The 18,092-nt window shown below is 47.8% G+C and overlaps 1 long non-coding RNA gene across 2 annotated transcripts in view; it reads right to left on the bottom strand.

Moving 5' to 3' along the window:
- The window catches only part of LOC116664348, a 43,496-nt gene extending 26,356 nt beyond the window's left edge, over nucleotides 1-17,140 (bottom strand). The window contains exons 1-3 of one of the 2 annotated variants that reach the window (XR_004320847.1): nucleotides 16,512-17,140; nucleotides 1,759-2,800; nucleotides 165-235 (exon numbers count right to left, since the gene is read on the bottom strand). This is a non-coding gene — a long non-coding RNA (uncharacterized LOC116664348). The remainder of the gene's footprint in view (nucleotides 1-164; nucleotides 236-1,758; nucleotides 2,801-16,511) is intronic. The other variant, XR_004320846.1, reaches the window with a different exon arrangement.
- Nucleotides 17,141-18,092: the final 952 nt, after the last annotated feature.

The following is an 18,092-nucleotide window of genomic DNA, read 5'->3' as shown; positions in this document are numbered from 1 at the left end:
AGACGCTTATTCATCATGGAGCTTTCCTCCTCCCTGTCCCCATCAGTGGTGGGCCCGAGGGTGGGCAGCAGTGGGAGTTGTTGGGAAGACCAAACAAGATGATAGAAGTGGAATATGTGCTTGGGGTTCCAAGAGCTTGGTTCCAACCGTATTATGTTACTTACTCACTAATGTCATCCTGCCCAAGTGTCTCCTTTCTGAGCCTCAGCTTCACCACCTGAAAAAGGCTCTGCTGCTAAAATAAAACAAAACAAACACTAAATAAGCAAATACCATTGAGAATGTCATTGGACTGAACTATTTCTAAAGTCCCTTCCAGCTAGATAATAGAGTAACTTAAATAAAACATTTCCAAGAAATTGATGGGTTCTATGAAAATTTCATCCTAAAGTCTAGTCATGACACTTACCAGTTAGAGGACAGTTTGAGCAGGTCTGTGGCAGGCACAATTCTGGTCAGCTCATGATTTTATTTTTATTTTTAAATTTTTTAAACTTCTATTGTATTTTATTTATTTTTTTAAATTGAAGTGTAGTTGGTTTACAATGTTAGCTTCTGGTATACAGCATATGAGTTCAGTTATACAGATACATATATATTCCTTTTCATACTCTCTTTTTCATTATAGGCTATTACAAGGTATTGAATAGAGTCCCCTGTGCTCTACAGTAGGACCTTGTTGTTTATTTTATTTATTTATTTATTTTTAATTTTCAATTTTTAATTTTTTAATTGAAATATAGTTAGTTTACAATGTTGTGTTAGTTTCTGGTGTACAGCATAGTGGTTCATACACCACACACACATATATATATATATATTCCTTTTCACATTTTTTTCATTATACACTATTACAAGGTACTAAATATAGTTCCCTGTAGCTTACGATTTTAGAAGCTCAGTGCCCTGGCCACACACCTGACCTACAGAGGACGGGCGGGCAGACCTCCAGGCCCTGAGTCTGAGAGTAACCCTGAGAGATGCTCGGCCTTAAGTTTTCTTCTCATCAAACCAGAGCTTGGGCTCAGTGTTCCCTGGGGGGGTCTTCAGTCTGAAAGCCTATAAATCTAACTTCTGTGAGTCTCACTTCTCACAAGTCCCGGGCTCAGGGAAGGGAGCTGGCCTCCTGTGTGCCGGAGACGCGCCTTGTTAGAGCAGATGGAGTGTGTCTATCATGGCTGTGGAGTAACCAGTCTGGTCACTTCAGATGTCTCTCCAATTAACACTCATGGCGGCAGCCAACTGCTCAGGCAGCAGAACGTGCTGGGGGAGAGGATGGCGGGGACTCCTGGGCCCGCTGCCACACCTCTTATCCCAGCCTGGGAGTGGGAGGGTCCGGCCAGACTTCGGGGTGTGTGGGAGGTGGGAGGAAGGGTGGGGAAAAGTGGGAGGTGGAGTGCGTGCGGGCAGATTTCTTTAGCTGTCGAGTCCTAGAAAGTCAGAAATGGAGACGGCTCCTCTACTCACAGCCCTTACTCTAGTCTTCGAGTTTGCTTCCTCTTTCATTCCCATCCTGCCTGGCAGGGGTGGCGACACCGTCACCTCCTGTACTTGCTTCCTGAGTGATCTCCTCGCCTTCCACTTCTTCTCCTCTCCAAACCATGCCCTACAAGACAGCCAGCTTTGATTTCTAAAATACGAATGTGATGATCATATTCTCCTGCATTGCAGCATTTCCCCATTGCCTTCAGGAAAATAACAACAACAGGAAGGAAAGAGTAAAGCCCAGAAGCTGAAACACACGGAGATCTGATTTACCTCATCCCTGCCCTTCTCACCCCGCAGCGTCTCGTCCTCCAGGAATTACTTGAAATCCTCCAGCCCACCAAACTCTCTCCTTTCCATATTCTTCTCTGCATCTCCCTTTCCCTGCTCAGTGCTCAGCCTTCAAAATTCAACTGAGCTGTGACTTCTTCAGGGGCACAGACTGGAGGACCGGCCTCTGTGTGCCCACATCACAGCAGGGAAGAACTAACGGGGCATTCACCACGCTGTTAGGCGATGATCCTTGGCCATCACACTTCCCTTCGCTGCACTGCGAGCTTTACAAGGGGTGAGAACACCTCTCATTCATCTTCCTTCCAGAGGCAGGACTGCCTTTGACATCAGATACCCTGCTGACTCCAGAGTGAATTCCACTGATGGGACTTCCATGCCATTCCTTGAGCTGTGAACTTGGTCAGGGAGAACCACTTCACCAGAGAGCAGGCACGTGGTTAATACTGGTTGAGAGAGTGAAGGCTCTCCCACATTTCATGGGTGAGGAAACAGGTTTGGAAAGAGGAACTGAGTCACTGGCCCTCACAGGGAGGGAGGGTCCGTGGGTGCTGGCTCCAAGGATTTCCTCTTCTGACTCCTGGCCTAGAGCTCACCCCGCTACCCGACAGGCTCAGATGGTGTCAACCAATCCTCCTCTTGGGTGAGGGGCAGCAGAGTGCTCTCTCTGGGTGGTGTGTGTGCCCATGACGGAGGTCCCCAGTTCAAGCTGGACTTGCCCCATCTCCAAGCAATTGTGGAATTCCTGGACCAGTGGGTTGGGTGTTGTCAGGTTGGCAAGTGGGAGAGCAAAGCTATTTAAAATATGTCAGGAAGCCCAGAGCCTTGGCCGGACTGGGAGGTGTGTAGAGCAAAGAGAAGAAGCAGGGAGGAGCCATAGGTGCTGTCTCAGGTGTGGATCTTGTCTGTGCGTCTCACCGGCCGGACCGTGGCATAGAGACCCAAACCCTTCATCTCTCAGCACATCGAAAATCCCTGCCTGTGTTGTTTTTGGGAGGGAAGGTTTGGCTTTGAGTAGATTTTCCTGAAAAATCAAAACAACTCGTCAGAGTGGGCCCGGCTTCCAGGGACAGCCTGGGTGTTAGCATGCCGGTGTCTGGAGTGGAGGGGGCATCTGAGGGTCACGCAGCAAGGAATCCAAACCTCTGAGCCTGATTTACAGCTCAGGGCCTCAAATCTGTTCCCTCCCAGCCCACATAAACCCCCCAATTTCCTCCTCTGTGCGCCAGCCCTCCTCTGAGCTGGGAAATGAGATCGAACCAGTGGCTTTTTCTGGGCTTCTGGATGGCTTGTTCCCTGAGAGGATGGCGGAAAGGAACAGAAGTGGTTCTGGAAAATGTGGGCAGAAGAGCACCGTGATGAGTCAGAGAAGAATGAGACCGAAGCAGCTTGGAGATCCTCCAGCTCAGAACCCTTGTCTTCTCTTCTTTCTTTCCTTTCCTTTCCTTTTCTATTCTTTGTTTCCCCCTTTCCTTTCCCTTTCATTCCTTTTCTTGTTGCGGATTCTCTGTAGAATCCTACATGGAAACCCAATGTGTCAAGCTTAAAAATGGAAGTGCTCCAGGCAGCTGTGGGTAGGGGGTTTCTGGTCTCCCTTGTCTGACTCCCATAAAGGCCCATGGGCACCTGCTCAGATTGCTGGGCTTCACGGACAACAGTTTGGAAAGCTCTGCTGTGACCCAGCAGCCCCTTACACTCATGAGGTCTCTAAGGCCCAAGCTGGCGATGAGGTTTATGAAAGGCCAAGCAGGGATCTAGTGGTGGGCGCTCCCAGACCCCTCCTGGCTCTCCAGCCTCCTTCCAGTAACTTGTACCAGATTCCGCATAGAGCCGGTAAAGGCTCAGCCTGGCTCTAGTTACTGTGGTACATGAATCTTATTTTTATTAAGGAAAAAATCAGTTAGTGTTTAAGAAGCCCTGGGTCAGTCGCTTTGGGAAGTAAGCCCAAGTCAGCGTGGCTGCCCGTCCGCTTTGGCCCTGGCGCTGCGATTCCTGCCTTTGGAACCTAGGTCCAGTCTTGCTCCTCCTCCACCTGAGATCCTGCCTTCAAAACTCTTGGAATGGAATCCTGTCTCCCAGCTAACATCCTTGACTTCTCTTCCCCATCCTAGTGGGAGCTAGCCTGCCCCCAATCTGGACCAGGTGTGGGAACTGTACCTGCCCCCAGGTCCCCCGACACCCAGAACTACCAGAATCTCTGCTCACGGCTTGTCCCCAGTCACACAGCCATGCTCTGCTTGTCACCTGGGACCCCCCAGGACCTCCCTGACTTACCACCCAGCCGGGTAGTTTTCTGCCTTTGCTTAGACTTGTGTTCTCCTGACAAGTGGGTTTCTTGTAGCCTTTGGGGGAAGAGATATGGATGTGGGAGGGGTTAACTGTTGCTTGACCCTTCCAGGCCCTCCCAGTCTGTCCAGGACAGCTGCCCTAAATCGTACTCTCATGATCTGGTCCTTCCACCTGTGAGCTCCTGGATTTGTGCCATGAGAACTTGGCAGGACCCTGCCCAGCAGTGACCTCTCCTGCTTCACCCAAGAAAGCCCAGAATGAGGGACCTGTGGGCTTATTTCCAGAGACTGCAGGGAAGGAAGTGACTCCTGTAGGCCTCCAACCAAGTCCAGTCATGTTCCAGGCATTCCCCAATCCTTTCCCTCTCTCTGGGTGCTGGAGGAAACACGGATTCTCTCTGAATGGCCTCCAGTTCAGATTGGTGCCCAGAACCCTCAAAGACACCTCAGACTCTGAGGCCTGAAATTCTATGCCTGTCCTTTTTCCTGCCCCAACCCTGCAAACTTCACTCTGCTGAGGGGCAGTTCCTGCCCATCTCCAGCCCCAGAGATCCCTTCCATGGCCTGCGTACGGAGTCCCGGCCAGGAGCCCTGCCTGTCCTGGCTGCACCCAGCGGCCCTTTCAGAATGCCAGTGTCAGACTTAGATCCTTACTAGCCACCGCCAGGGGCCATGGAAGCCAAGCTGCTCCTCCCTGAAGGCCCAGAGGCTGAAGATACAAGGGGCCTAAGCTGTTGCTTCTGCCCATCCCCTCCATATCCGTCCTCTTGCACAGCAACCCTGAGCTGCTCCCCTCCGGTCCTCAGCCCTTCCTAGCTGTGCCTGGCCCCAGGTGATGGGCCCAGGCCTGAGCGCTTTTTTGCAACCCAGGACCTGGGCCTAAGGTCATACAGCCACAGACTGACTCCCTCAAACCCAGACCCGGAAGTGCCAGGCCGTGGTCGGAGAGGTGGGAGGAAGCTGTGAGCTACAAGCCCTCAGAGGCTCATGTCCCTCCCTGTGGCCCCGGTGGGAGCTGGAGAGCCCAAGGGCTGCCCTGAAGCATAGCTGTAGAAAGGGGAGCCACCTGGAGAGAAGAGGCCAGAGCCCTCTGCCAGGCCTCTGGGGACACCCACACCCTCCACTGGGGGAGCAGCCCATTCTATCTGGGAGCCCAGCCTTGCCTCCAGGGCCTCCTCCAGATTCAGAGACTCAGTGAGATTCCTGGCATAAGGGTGTCTAGAGCCAGTGTCTCCTAATCCTGAACAGGAATCTACATCAAGTGCCCAGAGAGTAGAATGAACTCTGAGACAAAGATGGCGTGGCCTCCTGAATCCTTAGAGAATGTAGCGGTTGCTTCACCTCCAGGATGACAGCCCTCTCTCCTGAGTCCTACCTTGCCCACAGACCAAAAGACCCTTCTAGAACCTATAGTAATGGTCCCCAGGTACACACAAGGAACTGGGGTGCTCTCAGGTGAGGCCCTGGCTGGCTGGGAACCTGCACGAGCCGTGTCTGCCCAGCCTGGGTGACACTGATGCTGGTGCACCACCTGGAGAGGGTGCCCTGCCACACAGAGAGCCTGGAGATTTGTCCTGGGTGTCACAGTCCCTGGCTGTATGACCTTAGGCCCAGGTCCTGGGTTGCAAGGGCCCCCTCAAATGGAGAAACCAGAAACAGACCTGAGAAGACAGACTCTCTTGACGTCTCCCCTAGGCTGGCAGCTGGGTTAGAGAAGGCCCTCCTGGAAGCCTCTAGAACCCCCTGGAGAGCAAGTGCTTTGCAGGAAGGGAGGGTGGTGGTGGGCTCACCACTTCTGGCCCAGCCTAGCCTGGAGCTCGGTTCTGACCCCCCCATAGCTGGTTTCCTGGTCTGGTCACCACGAAGCCCAGGAGCTCAGACAGAGGAGATCTGGGCCTTGAATTCCAGGCAGGCTTGAGTAACTCATTTCATCTTTCTCAGCTTCAGTCCTCATCTTGACAATGGGGTGATAGGCACACCTGCCTCACAGAGTTGTTGGGATTCAGCTAAGTGCCGTGAATCTCCCCCAGAAGCAGTACGCCCTCAATGCCCATTTTCTGAATCTGGGTCTGAAAGGTGAAGCCCGAGGAGAGAACACAGGAGTCAGCACAACCGTGCTCTGGGGTCCTGCGGGGAGGGCCCGGATTGCAGCCCGCGGCCCCTCTGGGCTTGCTGTTAAAGCTCACATCTATATGATGCATTCTATTCTAGAACAATGTGCTGGATTTTTAACAAGTAGGACAGGAGGCAAGAGGCCAGAATTCCTCCCCGAGGGCTGCCCCAAAGCTGCTGACTTAGCTGCTTTGTGACTCAAAGTTCCAGACCAGGGGGAAATAAAACGATTCCTCCTCTTTACAGCCCAATGTATGATAACAAAGGTCTCAAAATACACAGAGCCTCAGCGCGCCCCCAGTTGTAACACCCAGGATCTCCCCTGTTGATCACCAGCACCCTATGGGCTGACAAGGCAGGGTTTTGTCCCCATCTCACGGGAAGCAGCAGCCTGCTGTCCAGAGAAGCGACTCGTTCAGGGACCCGCAGCCACTGGGCAGCAGAAGCAGGCTTGGAGCACACACCCTCCTCCTACCCGCAGCTCTTTGTCTCTCTTCTTTCATTTCAGGCTTAAACGTTTATTTTGGCCTAAGCTGTGCCATCTCCAGTATGGCACGCCATCCTTGCTCAGCCTCAGCGTCAGGCTAATCTGATGTGTCCTGGGCTCGCTCTGTGAGTGCTGAGAGCGAAGTCCCAGGGCCAAGGAGGCCTGAGACTCACGGTGGACGGGAGGAGACGAGGGGTGGGGTAGCTGGAGACTTCAGTGGACTCTGGGAATAGGTTCATGAGAAGATTGATGGGAAAAGGACTTAGTAACCATTCTGAAAGAAACAGCGTTGAGCATGTGAAAGGGCTGTGTTCCTCTCTGTTCGCGTCTGTTTATTTCTTCCATTCGGCCGCGTTGTTCTAGGCTACAGGAAGGAGAGTGAAGAAAGAACTCTTGCTGGAGGCTTTTGGGCTTTTGTTTATGATGCAATCCAGAAACCACTAGTGGCAAAGCATAGAAGCTGACTGATTTTTAAAATATGCTTAGTGTTTGGATTTTTATTAAGGTTAATAGAGCCACATGGTAAAAGCAACTGCAGGTAAAAACGGGGGGGGGGACTTCGTGCTCCCCAGTGAGTGGTTTTTAATTTTCAGATGGGGAAGGTGTGGTTATCGCAGCTAGAAAGGCCAAAGAAAGACTTCAGTGGGGACTAGGCTGACTCCTCCCTGAAGGCACATTATAAAGGCAATAGACTCCTGATTCATTCCTTTCCCTACATGAGTCATTTTACTCAGAGGCAATGACTTCAAACCATCCTTGCTCTAGTCTTGATGGTGATTACCTCCACAACTCTAAATAATATGCGTATTAATACTGTTATTTCTTATTTATTTACTTTCCTTGACAAAAATATGTATGAAGCATCTTCTATGTGCTAAGCTATATTCTAGGCAACCGAGGAGCTTATGTTGTAAATTAATGTTCTACTAAATTAGATGGAGATCTAGCTCAGTGAGAACAACCCCTCCTCTGGGTACAGTTCTGTCACTAATTTCATTGTGAAGGAAGGTATCTGAGAGAGGAAGGCAGTTCATCATACAGGGGGAAGTTGAGAGGGAGGTGTGGCTCAGAAAGTAAGGGCATAATGTTATTTCTTGAATGTAGGGGACTTGGAGAGAAAAATTGGAAGTAAGGCTCTAAGATGTCATCAGAGGCCATGGATGCTGAAACACCCTGGGGTCTGCAATTCCACAGCACTGAGAGTCCTAAAGTGTGCTTGCCCAAGTGAGGCTGGAGTGGCACAAATAGTATATACACAGGCCTCAGACAAGGACCCCCAGGCCTGGAGAGGAGGCTGCTCACCTTACAGGTGTACCTTGGGAGGTTCCTGAAGCCCTTGGTAGTGTGTATTAGTCCGTCCTGGCTGCTGTAACAAGTCAACCACAGACTGGATGGCTTAGACAACAAACATTCATTTCTCACAGTTCTGGAGGCTGGAAGACCAAGAACAAGTCTCTAGTGAGGGGCCTCTTCCTGGCTCATAGATGGCTGTCATCTCCCTGTGTCCTCACATGGATGAAGGGCCAAGGGGTCTCTCTGGGGCCGCTTCTGTAAGAACACTCATCCCGTTCATGAGGATTCCAGCCTCAGCACCAAATCACCTCCCAAAAGCCCCACCTCCTAATACCGTCACACTAGGGATTACGTTTCAATATATGAATTTGGGGGTGGGGGGGGGACACAAACATTCAGTCTATAGCACAATGCCTGGGAGAAGAGAACCCAGCATATAGTCAGGGGTCCTGAGTTTCAGACCCAACTCTAGCACCAAATAATTCTTCGTCTCTGCCTGCTTGGACCCTGATTTTCTTGTGTGTAAATTGACAATGAGCCCAGCTTCTCTGGGTTGCTATAAGGATAAAATCATACACTGATGTACCAACTGTAAAATAGTACAGAGTAAATTCTTATTATTGAAGAGTATGTGCAAAGAATGCCTGAGTAAGATTCTATAAATACAATGTAGTGGTGCGTTATTAATTTTCCTTTCTATAAACCCATGACTCCTGCCACTAATTTATCACAATAAAATGATTCTTATTCATACTCTGGATAATAAGAGGAATCACAATCACGTGTTCTGGTGGAATCACTCCTTTAGTCAAGTAAATCTCCAGATGCTTAAAGAAGAGTTTTCCCTCTGGCTCTGTGAGCTGGCTGGCCTGATCTGTCTAACAGTCACTTGGAAGACATTTATTGGCTGGTTTAGCCTTTGGGGTGGGCTCTCAACTGAAGCATAGGCAGGAAGTGATTTCACTCAGCTGTGTGAGAAGCGCAATTCAGGTAAACCAAAATTTACTGAAAGTTTCTTTCACGAGGAATTGTGTTGATGAAGGACTATGAGGATGATCAGAGATGAATGTGACCTTCACCCTGCCAATTAGGGGCTCGCTCTGGTGAAAGGAGCAGATACACACACACAGTGTAACTAGAGATGATCAGTGATCAGTTCTAAAATGGAAGCGAAGTTTTACACAGTGGGAAATTCAAGAAATGTTAATTCCGCATTGAGGGTATCTGGGACATAGACGTGGGGAAGTTTCAGTTTAAACATTCTAGAAAATTTACTAGAACATCCACAGAGTGGAAAGAGGAGGGACCTGCCTGTGCAAAGGCCCAGGGGCAGGAGGACTCTGTGAGTAGCTAGGGAAAACAGGGCCTGAAATGTGGTGGAAGAGAGTATTGGAGAAGTGGTCTGCAGCATGGGGAGGCAAGTGTGGAGGACCCTCGAGGCCCGGCTGTGGTTCGTTTCTATTTTCGCAGACACCAGCGCCTTGGGAGGTGTCAAAGTAGAACTGATCAGAGTGCAGCTTTTGTGAGATAAGTGAATCCACCATAAGCAAATGCAGAGACCGTAATTTCCTTTCATGCTCCAGAGTAGGGTGGTTTTGGGGGGCAAGGCTGAGCAAAGTCTTCTGGAATAGGTCTGCTGGCCCCTCCCAGAAACCACTCCCGACCTTCTCCTGTAAATACTAAATTACCTGTGCATTTCCCCAATTATCTAATCAGTGAAATCAAGTCAATCACTGTTAATTCTAACTTTAATAAACATTCTTCAGTTTACACTATAGGATGTGCTTCCTCAAACCATAAATAACTGCGTGATGCATGTGAACTTTGCAAAGGAGGTTTCGGTGGGGGAAAAATAACACTCGATTAGCAAGCTTGTCAGAAGCTGAGTCATTATCAATGACAGGAAAGCACATTTGCAATAGTTAAAAAAACAACTAAGTAGAATGTATTTTTTCTAGAAAGCCATTCCATAGTAATAAGAGGGAAAAAGCCTATGTATCACATATCAGAACAAAGCAGAACGGTCCCCTGTGGGTTAATACCCACAACCATGGGATGCGCTACAGCAAGGTGGTGAGTGCGATGCTTCGAGCGTCAGACTCCCTGCGTTGAGCCCTGATTCTGCCCCTGTGAGTTACCTGGCCCCAGGTGCGTGCTTATCTCACTGAGCCTCAGCTCACTCATCCATCACATGAGGATGAAAACAGTTGTGAAGTCATATAAGTAAGGCTTCTAGCATGGGGCCTTCTGGGTCATAAGTGCGATATAAACATCAGTTACTATTATTGTTGTTGTTATTGCTTCTTTTCTCCGGCCCTTTCAGGAAGGAAGGAAACCCATGTGTTTGGGGACTTACTCTGTGACAGACACTTTCACAGTTATTATCTCATTTAATTTAATATTGATGACTCTTTTCCTTGGTTATCATTATTAACTACATTACATCGATAAGGAAATCGTGAGAAGTTAGGTCCCGTGTTGGAGTCACCTAGCCGAAGTGGCTCACGGAGACTGGGACCCAGGACGATCTGGCTCCAAGTTCCCATCCGTCAGAATGAACTCCCTTTATTTGAGAATGGTCCAGGCAAGGCGGGCTGATCCAGTTTTCTTTGATCAGCTTGACTGTGCTTCGTTGTGGATTATGCCAATGGTGGGAACGAGTCTGCTTTCTTTCCTGTCTTATTGCTCTAACTTAAGCAGCGTGAGCAGCTCTCACAGACCGGAGGTGCTGAGCAGTCTGGTGGTCCTTGGACATGTCAGTTTCATTGTAGACAGAGGCGGAGAGAAGGCAGCTGGAATAGGGAGGTCACTGTGTGGTCCTCAGAGAAAATGGAGCAGCAACTGAGGTCAAAGAAAATCCACCAACAGGCTTAATCAGTGCTTGATTATGATCTCTGATGTGTGGAGCGCCCAAGAGCACAAAGTCCTTCGCCATATGCATATATCACCTAGTCCTCAGGACAGCTTGAGGACACTCAGCAGGGAAACCAAGTGGCCAGCGAGTGGCAAGGTAGGTTTTGAACTTGGGCCTTTTCCCATCCAAATTTGCTGCCTCCCATGGTAAGGAAAAGAATACCAACATCAAAGACAGAAATACTTTTGAAATTGAGACGAAAATAATGGGCAACACTTTGAGAGGTGAAGAGGGGTACTGCAGTCCTGCCCTAGGGTGGTGATGTCCTTGCTCCCATAGAAAGGCTCAAGCTGAACCCTCTGGGGCCTTAAAAAGAGCAAATGGCTTCTGCTGATCATCAGCCACTAGGCAGGATCCCCATTTGCCCCCTAAGTAGTCAAGTTTTCCAGGATATCGAGTGTGGGCCAGGGTTCAAAGTCACTCGCCTCTGACAGCAGACCCCCTTCTCTCCCTGCGCTCCTTTGATTCGAGCAGGAAGTCATTCTAGGAATTTCTGATGCCGTGTCTTTGTCAGGAGTCATTTCAAAGCTTCCCTCCTGGCAGGTCTGTGAGGGGCGACTTCTGCAGCAGCAGGTCTCCTGAAGGAAGCAGCTGGTGGAGTGCTCATCCTGGCTTTGTTTTCTCTTTCAAGGAAAATCTCCTTGAGAGCTGAGTGTGTCTGCATCTGTCTGGCCTCACCCTCCCGGTGCCTGACCCTGGATGACTGGTGAGAAGCAATGTTCTCTCTGTCCACTGTCATGACAAACTAACCGTGGGGTCCCCCTCACCTTGGCAAATCCCTCCACACCAGTCTGACACTTGGCTGGGTTCCCTCCTTGTTTAAGTTTGAAAACACTTAGGGGTGTAATCTTTCTGTCAGTCAAGTTCAAATTTCTACTATGGGGAGAATTTTTTCTAGTTCTGTGTAGGGTTCTTGTTTATTTTTTTTTCTCCCAGGTTCCTCATTTCCTTGATCAGGACCCACGGCTCAGCATGGTCAGGGGGTACTTTGCTCTGGATACCTGGAGTGTGGGGTGGGAGAGAATTAAGTCTGGGTGACCCCAGGCTACACGCACAGGTTGAAAGGGCAGAGCAGGAGGAGAAACTGTCAAAAACCTCTTCAAGTTTACAAAGGCGATTTTCCAGGATCTGAGAGCCATGCGTACAATTGTGCCAACAACTGAATGACAAGCAGGTGTCCTCTGTTGCTCTATTTCCAGCAAAGGAGGCAGAAAGAGGGTTCTAGCATCCTGGAAGACTGGGGTGGTTGTCTGAGGCTCAGGCTGAGCGGTGGTGCAGGGAAAATGGAAGGGCATGTCCCAGGCATTCTCATGTAAGACTCACCAACTCCAGTACCCGCTCTGGGCAGCTGTTGCCTAAATCCACATCTTAGTCCGGATCTCACTTCTGCTGATCAGTTCCCACCGATGGCGCTTCAGCACCTCAAACACCAGATGTCGATATCAAACTCTTACTTCATTCCCAAACTCCTCCCCCTTTTGCTGTGTTTACCATCTCTGCTCACAGCTCCGTTCCCTCCAGCCGGTCTCCCAGGTAGAAACTTGAGGGTTCTTGATGGATGCTCCTTCCTCTGTCTTCTCACATCTAATTCCTTTCACTTATTCTGCAGCCCTGTCTTTGATCTTTTCATTCCTACCTAGAGCTGCCCTGCTCAGACCTCCATCACTTTCTTCCTGGACACTTTAGCTGCCTCCTAATGATCTCTTTCCAGTTTCTCTTTCCACCAATCAATCCTTCAGAAAGTTTCGTGAGCCACTTTTTTAAGTTCCAGCTCTGATAATTTTATTTTTTTCCCTCAAGAACCATCAGTGGCCTTTCCTTGGTGTGTCATTTGTGGGGAACCCTGGTCTGCTCCTCAGGACCATTTCAGTCACTTCTGTCTGCACTTTTCCCCTTCCTTCCTTCCTTCTGGTCATGCTGTTCCATCCTCCGGGCATTCTCTTCTTCTAAATCTCTCTTTGTCTGACTCTTTTTTCAAGGTCCAGCTCTAATCTGGAAGTGATGTTATGGTGATAAATAGGATTTAGCAGAGAGTATCATTGGGGAAATGGGTGTGTGAGGATCTTGCAGCAGGAAGGGAAGATTCTTGCCAGTCCCTAAGGTCGGAATTGATTGCTCTGTCTCTTCTGTGCTCAGAGCCTCTGGCACCTGGGTGATCACGTGTATTGCCACCTGCTCTGTATTAGACAAAACTGCCCAGTTTTATGTCATCCACCAGACCGAGGATTCTGCTTGGATAAGGACTGTGTTCTACTCATTTCATTCAACAATTCATTGGTCCAACAAGTTTTCAGCACACCTGGTATTTAGGTACCAGAGGCAGAAGTAGGCACCAGATATACCACGGTGAGTGAGGTATCCCAGTGCCTCTCACAGAGATTCAGTCTCTGTATCTACAGGACTTGGCGGAGTACTGATCACACAGTAGGGATTCAGGAAGAATATGGAACTGAGCATCCAGGAATACGTGCTTGTGTGATAACCAGAGCTTGGCTCCCCATTGAAACTACTTATTAAAAATGCCCCCCACCCCGCAACAGTCTCCACTCCTCTAGGTCTTTGTGGAGACAAGGGACCCGGAACGTCCTGCAGAGACCGCAGGGGCACATCCCCGGTCCTCCGCTCCAGTCTCCTGGAGGCACAGGCACAAACAGCCCCTTGGAGAGCAGACTGGCTGCCGGTTTCAAGTTGTTTGACCATGTTCTAGTCTGAGCTAATTTTGCAAGTCAAATTGCTTAAGAGTGAATATGAAATCTTTGACTGGAGCCCAAATATATAAATACCCATCACATTTCCTTCCTCCCCAATTTTGCAATCATCCAAAAAAGCTGTTCATGTTGTCCAGCGTAATTAGTTATTTATACACCCTCATGTGGTCCATTGTTTCGGAATTAAATTGTCTGGTATACAGAGTTTCTCTTGCAAGGCTTGTTTTTGCCATTTTACTGCTTTTTGGAAGCTGTTTGTAAATATGTCCTTGTGGAACCCTTGGGGAGACTTCTGAGCACCTCAACGATTGTTGAGGGAATAAGCCAGTGCATGTAAGTAAACACGCCCTCCCGATGCCTCACACTGTCCTCTGTCTTTGAACACAAAAATCACCATGCATTATCCATCCTTTTCTTGAAGACCCAGGGGGAATTCGAATGAACACAAAAATAGTCCCAGAGAGGTAGACGCGGACATCATCATGGAAACCTAGTCACTAGATCCTAGTGACTCCATTTTGCCCAAGAGGAAGCTAGTTCCCAGAAAGGAGAAGTGAAAGGGTCTGGCCCACAGCCTCTTGTGGGTTAGTGGTGCAGCCAGGCCCAGACCCTCTTCAGCTGACTCCCATGCTCTTTCTGCTAGACCACTGAGTGTGCTGTCGCAGGAGGGCCTCAGGCGGTCCTGGGCTGGTTATGCTTTGCCCCTGAACTGGGTGGACCTGGACTGCTATGCTCTGGGCTCTTGTGTCTGTGTTTTATAGCTCTTTTGTCTCCTCCCAAATGGCCTGGCAGCCAGTTATTACTGATGAGTGTTGCCCAACGCGAGGCAATTCTGCTTTCTCTTCTGTTCATGCTGTGGTCAGAGACTCCAGATGGCCCATCAATTTTATGTAAAATGAGGCTTGTTTCTGAGCGAGGGTCTGAAGGTCTCTGCTTCATGGGAGACACCCAGAAGGTTTATAACCCAGGATGTAGTCTATCTTGGTGAATGTGCCATGTGCACTTGAAAAGGATCTGCATTCTGCTCTTGTTGGGCAGAGTGTTCTATAAATGTCAATCAGAGCCAGTGGTTAATGGTATTGTTTTGGTCTTCCACAGCCTTGTTGGTTTCCACCCATGAATTTTAGTTTGTGAAGTTTGTAACATTATCATCGATAGTTCAGAAGTCTTTAAAATTTTCTTTCCATATGAGAGTATGAGAGCCTGGTTCTTAAAATGGGACTTTCTGGCCAGCCAGGTGAGGGATCAAAAACTGGATGTTTCTGGAATGTTTGGCCAGACACTGTGATTTGAAGAATCCTGAAATCTACCTCCTAACACACGTCTATTATCTGTCAGTACGCAAACCTACCATGACATGAACTTCCTATCTGAATCTCACTGGATTAAGATCTACTATTTTACCTGAGAAATATCACATCAGCTAGACAACACCATAACTTTTAAAACTCATTATCTTCCTGTGTTATTATTCATAAAATCTCTAGATTTTCTACCATGATTACATATTAATATAAACCTAATTTATTAGATTTTAAATACACTTATTGCTTTATATTTTTATTTTAAATTATTAAACATGTAATCATACAGAAAAGCTCTAACAGATGTCATGTACTCACCATCAGAAAATGAACAGATGCTAACATTTTGCCATATTTGCTTCAGATCTCTTTTTTCTTAAAAGAAATTAAATGTAACACACATAGTTAAAGCCCCCACCTCCCGTTTCCTCTTCCTCCCTCCTCCTTTTCCTCCTGTTCTCTACCAAGGAAAACACTGTTTGAATTTGGTGGTTATCATTCCCATGAATGTTTTGGTACTTTGGCTCCAAATGAATGTATCCACAAACAATTTATGGCCAAGACGATTTCATGGTTATTTATTAGTTTTTATAATCAGAGGGAAAAAGACTCATCTGTCATGTTCAGAAGCCCCGGGTCCATTTAAATCTCTATTCCTTCCAACTGGATTTTGCTTTAATCCTGGTTTTCATGCTCTTTTTCTGCAATCTTCCCACCCAGCCTCATTTCCTCCTAGCTAACATCTTGTCTGGCTTTTACCAGAAATGGTGACTTGGACCTTTGTTCCCATGATTTGACCTTTCTGAAGCTGTGATCTATCTGCCTTTGGCTTTGCCCACCTCAAATCCCTGTACTCTGGCCCCTGGTTAGGACAACTTACTAGCCTCTATACCTGGATACCTGGTTGCCTGGTCTATGAATGGAGGTAGCCATTGTTGCCAGACCTGACCTGTTTGCTCAGCATTCCAGCACCAGTAGGTGGATTCTGTTCCCAGCCTGCCTTTCCTGTTCTGCTTAGATCTTCCAGGATGGGAACCCAGCCCCTTGAGAGAACACGTCAGGGGAAAGCTGAGACTGGGAGGGTGAAGGCTGATGAGTATGGTGATGCTGATTGATAGTAGCTAATATTCTTGAACAATATTATCAAAATGGTAAGACCTAAGGATGTGTTGTTCACAATCATAATAGCTGCTGTTTACAGAGCACCTCCTAAACATCGAGTGCCATGCTAGGCACTTTTGATCTTATTTATTCTTAAAAACAACCTCATATTTTATTAGACGAGAAGTCTGAAGCACAGAGAAGCAGTGTAGACCATGCTAAAAATTAATGGGATTTAGAATAAGACAGACCTGGGTTCAAACTGACACTGCCTTGGACCAGTTTCTTAATTTGTCTGAGTTTGGCACAAGATAGATGCCCAGCAGTGAGGCTATTGTTCCTGGAGAAGATCCGGCTTCTTGCCTAAGGTTACCCAGCTAGAGTGTGGTAGAACTGAGATTCAAGCCCAGGTCTGCTTCTCTCAAAGCTCCCCCCTTTTTTTTCAGGGAAAAAAATGAATGTTATATGTTATCATATGAACGTTACTTCATTAAAGGGGGTATCATGGAGTATGGAAAGAGCACTTACCTTGCAATTTGAAGCTTTGGGTCCTGTTCTCCATCACAAATGAGCTTGGGCGACTTTGGACAATTCGTTTCCTCTCTTTTTTTCTTTGGTTTTCTCATTTATAACAGAAACGAGTTGAACCGGATAACCTCTAGGTTCTGTTTGTTCCACCTTTGGCCTTCTGTGCCTCTGATCAAGAAACACAGCACCAAACTGCCATCCCAAGAGAGAGTGAGAAAGGCAAAGGCATTGATGTTTTAAAGAAGACGAAGATCAGAGAGCAGGCAAAGCGTCCATCAGCCAGATGCTTGTCCCAAATCCTGAACAACTGAAACCAGTTGGATTTCTTTTCTGCTTCCCAACTTGAGCTGGGGAGGGATCCAGGTCACAGAGGGTTTTAGAAGACAATAAAACCAGAACAAAACCAGTTGTTCACACTCGTAACTTTCTTGGGTAACTTCTTTTCTTCTCTCTTTCTTTGATCCCTTCCTTCTCTTCTTTTTTTATTTTTTTTTTATAAAGAGAGGACTAAAAATAGAAGACGGCTAATTAAGGTAACTAAGTAAGAGATGGAGACTTATAGGAAGAATTTTATTTCTGCACCAGGTTTCTTCTTTTCCCTGTCCTCCTAGTTCTTTCTGATTCTATTTTCTAAAAATAGACAAATCTGAAAGATCATGAAACAAGTCCTGCTCACCTGCTCAGTGAAATTTTAAGTCTTCTCTGTCATCCTGGGGACACTTGTTTGCTGAAGCGAATGGTAGGAAAAACTTTAGAGAATCCTTTGATGGCCTTTGGACCACTTAGGTGGTCCATTTGGCCTCAGAATCAAGGGAACATTCATTTGCTCAGCAAGTCTTTATTCAGGTCCTACTGTGTGTCAGTCTCTGTGGCAGACATGGGATAAATAAGAAAGTAAAGCCTCATACTCTCATCTCAAGGTAAAGAAAGAAACACAAAAGTAAATATACATTATGAAATCTGAGAGGTGCTATGAAGGAGTATGAATCCACCCCAGTTCCTGCTGTTTTAGTTCTGACCCTGGAAAAACATTCCTCTGTTGTGTTTGCATTTCTGCTACCTGGGATTCTGCAGTCTGGCCAGGAATCATCATCCTGAGACTTTCCCCAGCACATCTTCCCTCCGTGTCATCACTGAGGCTCACAGGGCCCTCCTGGGCTCCCTGGGACTCTGCTGCCTGGCCTCCAGCTTACCTCCCCAGCCCTTCTCGGCCAGGCCATGTTCTCTGAACGCTGGCCAGCTTGTGATTCTCCAAATATCTCCTTTCTATCCCTGCTTTGCAGTCTTTGCTTTTTCTGATCCCTTACCAGGAATGTCTTTTTCTCACCTCTTGTCCAAATCCTGCTCATTCATCCAGGTTGTGTTTATGCCTCTGTATCCTGGCTGCAGCCATTCCTGAACTCCTCTTTCTGCCTTGGGTAACTGCTTGTCCTTCCCTGATGCCTCATGGCATTTGGTTTATTGTGCTAATCAGAGCGCTTATCACCCTCTGCCTGGTATTATATAGTTACACCCATCCTAGGCCTTATCTGCATATCCCCACTTTGAAGGCATGAATAGTATTTATCTCTGAATCTCAAA

The sequence above is a fragment of the Camelus ferus genome, chromosome 1 (genome assembly GCF_009834535.1).
Source record: "Camelus ferus isolate YT-003-E chromosome 1, BCGSAC_Cfer_1.0, whole genome shotgun sequence".
Lineage (NCBI taxonomy): Eukaryota > Metazoa > Chordata > Mammalia > Artiodactyla > Camelidae > Camelus > Camelus ferus.
The sequence above is the reverse complement of the archived record's forward strand: the minus strand, read 5'-3'. Positions and strand labels throughout refer to the sequence as shown.